The sequence below is a fragment of the Raphanus sativus genome, unplaced genomic scaffold (genome assembly GCF_000801105.2).
Source record: "Raphanus sativus cultivar WK10039 unplaced genomic scaffold, ASM80110v3 Scaffold2223, whole genome shotgun sequence".
NCBI classification, from domain to species: domain Eukaryota; kingdom Viridiplantae; phylum Streptophyta; class Magnoliopsida; order Brassicales; family Brassicaceae; genus Raphanus; species Raphanus sativus.
In genome coordinates, this window is record NW_026617532.1 from 4001 (window position 1) to 12206 (window position 8206).

General features: G+C 35.5%; 1 pseudogene; it reads right to left on the bottom strand.

Annotated features, from left to right (window-relative positions):
* Positions 1–4544: 4544 nt before the first annotated feature.
* LOC130505378 (uncharacterized) lies at positions 4545–7788 on the bottom strand (annotated as a pseudogene).
* Between the last annotated feature and the right edge of the window lie 418 nt (positions 7789–8206).

The following is an 8206-nucleotide window of genomic DNA, read 5'->3' on the forward strand; positions in this document are numbered from 1 at the left end:
AAATCTTAAAACTATTTTTTTTTGACAACATTTTCATTAGCTCAAAACATAGTATAATGGTCAGCTAGAGAGCCATGATATTACATATTGCTGGTTCATTAATCTGTCTCTTTTTGCTAACAGGTCAACATAATGTACAAGATTTCTAGGAACTTTCTTAAAAGAATACTTATTGAGCTTAGAAAGATTAGAAATGTCCATTACCATTGTTGTGGCTTCATTGCAAAAGTGGTTGGAATCTTGTAGGCTCTTGTAAAGTTGCGCATTATCTCCTAGAAACATTACATTGTCATATCGTAGTCGGTGCAACTGTTGAACTGCTAACAAGGTTGCCATTGCCTCGGCTTCAAGCGATGAGTTTGTTGGAGTTATTGCAGAGCTTCCTTGGATAATGAGGGTGCCTTGTGGACTATATAAGGACCACCCTATGCATGCTGTTTCATAAGGAGACTTCCAAGAAGCATCTACAATACAGTAGAAACATGGTTCTCGAGGGAGAATCTTCAATAGAGTGATAATGATTTTCTTTACTATCCGATGAAACTGGTTCATTAAGCTGCAAGGCTTCCTTCAATAGGTTTAAATCCATTATGGCTTTTTTGATGACCTGCACGATGTGGACTCTAGTGTTTCGAATAGTAATTTGTTCCGCATTTTCCATATTCCATATTCTCCATCCTAAAAACAAAGGCAAAGAACCATGTCTTTCTCTTGCACTATCTATTATTATGTACTGCACTAACTGCAAGAGATCCAAATTTAACACGAAGCTCTGTGAAATTTCAGGACATGCCATGTGCCAAATCTCTTTGGAATACTCTACATTCATAAAGCAGATGGGATAATGATTCATACCCTTCCCCACAGAGCTGACAATCCAGATTTATTCTACACCTCCTTCTAACTAGATTGGTAGCTACTGGTAATCCATTATGGAGCAATTTCCACCAAAATATTTTAATCTTAGGTGGAATTTCAGTGACCATAATCTATTAATAACTTGATTGCGCAATTGAGTAGAAGGGTGAAATTGAACCTGATTAATAAGAGCGTCCTCATCGTCCATTTGCTTTTGAACGTGATAACCGGACTTGACTATATACTTTCTTGAATTGCTTAGCCTCCAATATAGCACATCATTGCCTCCTGTTATACTTGGTCGGAGACGCATTATTCTTTGGACATCCTCATGTTGAAATAGCTGTTGAAGTAGTGGTTGATTCCATGAGGATGATCCTGCAATAAAAAGATCCTTTACTCGAAGATCCGGATGAATAAACATGCCAGGACCTACAGGTGTGGCCTGAGATCCTCCCAATAACCAGTTATCATGCCATACTCTTATTTGTGTTCCTCTACTTACTTCCCAATGCATCCCATTTTGAATGATCGGTCTAGCTTGAATGATACTCCTCCATGCTAGGCTTGAAGTCGATAGCTCGTGCCTTCTAGAAACTCAGTTTTCCTATAGTATTTGCTCTATAGACTCGCGCTAATAGAGATGAAGGGCAAGTGATTAACTTCCATGCTTGCTTTGCTAATAAGGCTTTATTAAAAGCCATCATATCTCTAATCCCCAGCCCTCCATCTCTTTTAGAAGCTGTAATTTTGTTCCAAGCTATCCATGGGATAGAATGTTTATCCTGAAAAGCAGACCACCAGAATTTTCTCATTGCTTTTGTAATCTCCAGTAATAACGTTTTTGACAGTAAGAAAGAAGACATAGTGTATGTTGGTAAGGCTGTGATAACTGATTTTAGCAGAATCTCTTTTCCAGCCGGAGATAGGAGTTTAGAGTACCAACTATCTAGCTTATTTTTAATTTTCTGCACTATGAATTGGAAAGCTTCTTTTCTCCTTTTTCCTATTTGTTCTGGCAAATCCCAAATATCGACCAAAACCATCCACTTTTGTGATACCAAAGATACTGGAAATAGTAGACTGCGTTGAAGAAGGAGTACATTTACTAAACGCAATGGCTGATTTAGTATAATTAATCAATCTTAAAACTATTATAAACAGTGTAATGAACATACTATTTCTTAGTTTCTAGACGAAGGTTTGCGTTTTCCGACGAAATCTCCATTTTATGTTACATTTTTGACTAACAAATAACGAGTACATAAAATATCTTCAAATAAAGACCCACCAGTCCGTCAATATCGTCGAAATGGGATTGTTAATTAAGACTAGATTATTTAACCGCGCTACGCGCGGTTTGTGTCCTATAAAATGTTAATTTAATCTCATGATTTTCAATGTTTTAAACAACTTTAAATCTTTATTGTTTGTAATTTTTCTTTATAACATTCACACACATGATCCAAGCCATGTTTCTTATTTCCAAATCTATGAATTTTTGTTTTCAAAACTAAAAAAAAAAACAAAAAACGAATATCAATGAAAGGCTTTACTTTTTTCTAGTCACGCTGTGCTCTACACAAACACTAAATATATATAAAAAAGACAATTATGAACACAACATCACTTGTGTGTTAGTGCATTTGAAAGACATTTTAAATATTTTGACAAAATTGTGTATATAAATGATAATAAATCAAGCCAGAGCAACAAATATTTAATAAGATTAAAATAGATGTAAACGCCGAAATTGTAAAACGTGATTATGCATCATTTTGTGTGGTTTCATGCTTATCATTTTTGACTGAATTTTTTCTCAACCTCTAGACCGAAATACTGTATGTGTATCTATTGTCACTCAATCTGTGCATTTAATTTGCTTAGAAAAGTATTTGCGTTAGTGTCCATCCATCTTGCCATCTGAAAAAGAAAATTCTTTTGGTTTTTGTCATAGATTAAACAAATTCTAATACTCTGAGTTGAGAAACTTATTGTCGTCACTAAAAACAAAACTATTTTTAGATCTCTATCATCACAAATCATATCAATATTAGATTTTCATGAACTGAAGTATACAGACAGGCAAGTCAAGAACTGTAGGAAATCAACATATCAATGTTTAATGAAACCAAATACTTGAAGCTAGCAGGCAATTAAACTCTATAATAACTTTCGGGTGAAAAGACCAGGGAAAATAAAATGTAAAACCGATCCCTGCATTGCGCAAAGGGCAGAAGAGCTCTTACTTCGCCCCTGATGTGTCCTTTTGAAGCAACAACTCAAGATGTCTTCAGGGTTCTCCGTTCAATTTATTGGTATCCTCTGCATTTTGCTGACTTTCTTGAAACTTGCGGCAAATATTCTTGGAATTTTTTTGGATTTGTATTAGACAAAACCTTAAGAGTGTTCTATGTAGAGTTCTTTGCAACCTGATTCCAATGGCTACTTACGTTTTTCTCCATAGAAACACTATTAGTAGAACGATTCTAATGTTTTCTGTCACCAAATTAATGACATGATATTTGTTCCATAATTACAAAGCCCTTTCGCTACCTACGCACAGAAAAGCAGTAAGTTTATGAAACCATTCAAGACTCTAACAAAGACCGTAAGTGATACAAACCACCTCTAACTAATTTTCACCAGAAAGTGAAAACAGCTGATGCACTGAGCAATTGGCAAAGAGATTGGAGTCATACATCATTGAAACTTTGTTATTAAGTTGCAATTTATTTTATTTACAACTATGTCTTCTATAACTCAACTTTATTTATATAAGCGTTCAAGTTTCTATGATTCACAGATTCGAGCACCGATGTGCTTGACCAGTTATTTCAACTTGAAGTAATTTTCATTGTACAAAAATATTTTTGTTTGAATAAATTTAACAGTCTTTTAAAAAGAAAAGAAAATATTTTATTTATTTATTGTCATTTGAGATTTTTTATATTTTAAAACTATATGTATATTATTCGATCTTTGATTCATATGCAATATCAATTTAAATATTTTAAATAAAATGAGAGATCCTAAATTAGAAATATAGGGTTAAGACCTATGTTATTTTACCTTCAGATATCCATTCGGATTCAAATATTATTAATTCTGGTTCGGATACCCAATATCTCATAACTTAATATCTGTTCGGGTATTTTGCCATTTTGATCGGGTTTCGGGTTAGGTTTTTCGAATCAGATTTGGGTATATAATTCAGATATCTAATAACATGTCCATGTATAATACGCGCGGTTTTATGGGATTAATTAAATCGTCAAACTACAAAATATAAATGATATTTTTTTTTATAAAACCGACAGTTTAAAAATTTACGTTGAATATAAATTAAATTCAAACATCCGCACGGGAGTACGGGTCAAATTCTAGTTTATACTTAAAGTTTTTTTTCTCAGATGGCTGTTAATTTATACTTATAGTTAATAAATACATTGGACAAAATAAAATAAAAATCTTTAATAGTAAATAAATAAATGTATTTAACCCATTAGATTGGTAGATACACGTATCACATTTATTTACAATTTGCATTAGCGGTAACTAAATGTACATATAATAGCATTTATAAAATAATACATTGTTGAATAATTTTTTTGTTGACTAATACTGTTTAATAACTTACCTATTTAGTTAAAATATAATTTATAGGATTGTGTTAATCATGAAAAAGCTCTAAATGAGAATTTATAATAATGTTCAACAAAACCCAATACACATTGTCAATCTAATTGGGCCAAAAACAAAATCCACTTATTAAAATTAACTATATCATGCTATATAATGAACACGTATAAGAAGCTGGAGATAACACCAATCTTTGCGTAAAATCACCGCTAGAGCACCGCCATTGATTTTTCACCAAAATATCATTGGCAGCTCCTTTCAGAGTAATAAACCAGAGTAATCGAAGTGATTCCAAACCTCCACCGCCTATGCTTGGAAAAGCTCGAAACAGCCGTATACGCAAGCACCTGAACAATCTTCGCGAAGTAGTGCAAGTAAACAATAAGTTCCATAAAGATCTTAACCAAAGAACATATACTATACTATGAATTATGAATGATTCCAACTCTACCCCACTAATCTAAGTTCATAGTACTTACGCTTTTGAGCTGGCCAAAACAGTCTGGATCGAAGAGGAACTCCCTGAGCTTAGCGGTTCTAGGATGATGAGCCCACATGGTACCATCCATAAGCTGAACACCATTGGCTTCGCAAGCCGCAGCAATCTTATCGAACTCAGCTACGTTCATCGCCACGGGCTTCTCAAGAAGGATGTGCTTACCTTTCTCAGCAGAACGTATAGCCCATTCGACGTGGAGGCTAGTTGGGAGAGGAATGTAGAGCATCAACCTCTGAATCTTCAAGAATCGACTCGTAAGAGCCGTGGATCTTTGCCGAAGGAGAGTAGCCATTAGCAGCAGCGAACATCTTGGCTTTATCCAAAGAGCGGCTTGCAACGGCTGAGATAGTAGCGATTGGCCTTATCTACAATCAGTTGTTTCTTTTTCCCACCTGATCATCACAAAAAAAGGATTCACACTTAATCTTCAGAATAACGTATCTACAAATCAATAACCCAAAAATTAGAAGGCGAGTGTCGTCAATGCACATACCAGTCTTCTTTCTACCAGCAGCAATATTCTTTCTCCGCCTTATTTTTTCATTTGCTATTGCTGTAATGGACGAAGCAACATCTTTAACATCTGCTCCTTCATGTTGGCCACAGATAGTCTCATGACTGCTTTGAGTAGCGCAATATAATGATAACTTTTCTGCAAACAGAAGAAACCAAAGTATAAGTTCAACATGCCAACTTGCCAAGAGCGTTTTACTATAAAGAGAAGAAAGGCTTATGCAACAAACCTCATATGGTTTAAGCCTATGAGAAATCATTTCAGCATATTCCAAAAAATCGCTTTCAGACTTGGGGATGAACACATCAAGTTTTGTCTTTTCACCCTTCGTTCCAAAGAGTTCAGCAGTTGCCTTGTAGTCAGCTTCTTCAACAACCCTGTGAGAGAAAGAACACACAGTTTTTGGTCTTGTTTATAAAAGCTCGTCTCAACAAATATGCCAGGTAGAAAGATTTAAATTACCTGCATGCGAAGTTTCTTAGAGATAGGATCCAAAGGTCCTTCCTTTGGTGCTTCTTTTGGAACATCGGCTGCTTTACCCTTCTTTTCAACAGCTTTGGCTGCTGCTTTCTTAGGAGGAGCCTTGTCCGAAGCAGGCTTTACCGGAGCAGGTTCGTCATCATCATCATCATCCTCCCAAGAGTCCTTAATATCATTCTCATCTACATCCTCGTCATTCCAGTTGCTTTTAAGCTCAACTTTAGCTGGAAGTGGTGCAAGCGGCTCATCCTCTTAAATCATCAAAAAAATAAAAACTATAAGCAATCAAAACTCCAATAAGATTCACACTTGTGCAAGTGAATCAATTTTGTAATTTGATTATAGATAGAAACACATAAAGAGACATTAAAGCAATAAACTTTACCCCAATCATCCATAATTGCTAATAGTTATCGAGTAGAAAAATACAAGGCTGATATGTGAATCCCAAATGTAAAACCTGTCAGACATATACATAAAGCATCAGAATCAGACAAAACATACTTGTTCTGCATATAAGGAGAAACGCAACACAATTTAGGCATACTAATCTACAAATCTAATGGGTTTCTGGAGCATAAGTTGATGATGAAAGAAAACACACTGAGGATCTAATGTTTCTTAAATGGCAGGAAAAAAAATTTCACAGTATAATTCCAGAGATGTGCCATAGATGAAATTAATAAGCCTACTCGCAAGGCATTCACAGATTCATTACTGATAATCAATAGAAGTATTGCTTACCAAGGTACCTAGACATGGGAAGAACACCAATTGCCTAACCCCCTACCACAGTCTCAGAGGCAACAGCCTGACAAACCCTATCAGTAGGAGCTATGCCGATTTATCCTCCAATATCACTATCGACAGTTAGAAACAGCGAGTTAAGACTTTCTCCCATTGGACCTGGGGACCCTCTCCATTTTTCCTCTTGCATAACTCAGTATTTTATATATTCGATCTTCAGCCAAAGAAAAATGGACTCTATCTTGGCAGTAGTCAGAGCAACCTGTAAGACGATACATATTGAAAAAATAGTAGAGTTCAACGGTTCTGTCTTCTTGTTTTAGAGAGGTGGAACAACTAAATATTCAAAGAAATATACCCAATATGCTAACCTGTGAAAAAGAAACCACAAAATTATGATCACACACAACTCCTCAAAGGTTAGATATAAGGTAGTTTGAGTTAGATTGAGTTTTAGGTCTTTTCTTATGTAATATAAGCCTAGAGAAGTGGAACGGTGAACACAAACTACATCAGAATGATGAGGAATTGTGCTTGCTTCCAAAAATGTTGAAGCTGCAAACATAATCAAGGGTTTTATCAAAATATGGTTAGTAAAATGTTAAACTCTCAGAGAAAAAAAAAACTGAAAGACATGAATTTTTTAAAGCATACTTAGAGTTAACTAAAATCCAAAATGCACAGAGATGAACAAAGATAATAGAAGAATAATCTAAATCTGAAGGGATAAATTAGGATCGAGAGATGAACCGATGATAGCATAGAAAACTTCTTACCCGTCGAAGAATCAAACACCAACACAGCTGTCCCGTCGCCGGCGGCCATCTCCCTTGCTTCATTGAACTCTCGTCGCCTAAGATTTGTTTAATTGTCTCAATTTTTTGAGTACTCAATTAAATAGATATGTAAGCATAACTGATGAGGAAGACAAACAATCAACAGTCATAATCAAGCAACAACCATTACATAGAGAGAGGGAGAGTGAACAGACGATTTGTGTCAAAAGAGAACGGAGGCTGTGGATCGACAATTCATCAGGCAGAAGTAATTAGGTTAATCTGACATGGCAAATATCTTAAAGCTGATTGGTCTTAATTTTTAATCCTACGTGGAGGCCTTCTCCTTTGATCTTATTAGCCTTTTAGTATAGTATAGATCTGAAGGGATAAATTAGGATCGAGAGATGAACCGATGATAGCATAGAAAACTTCTTACCCGTCGAAGAATCAAACACCAACACAGCTGTCCCGTCGCCGGCGGCCATCTCCCTTGCTTCATTGAACTCTCGTCGCCTAAGATTTGTTTAATTGTCTCAATTTTTTGAGTACTCAATTAAATAGATATGTAAGCATAACTGATGAGGAAGACAAACAATCAACAGTCATAATCAAGCAACAACCATTACATAGAGAGAGGGAGAGTGAACAGACGATTTGTGTCAAAAGAGAACGGAGGCTGTGGATCGA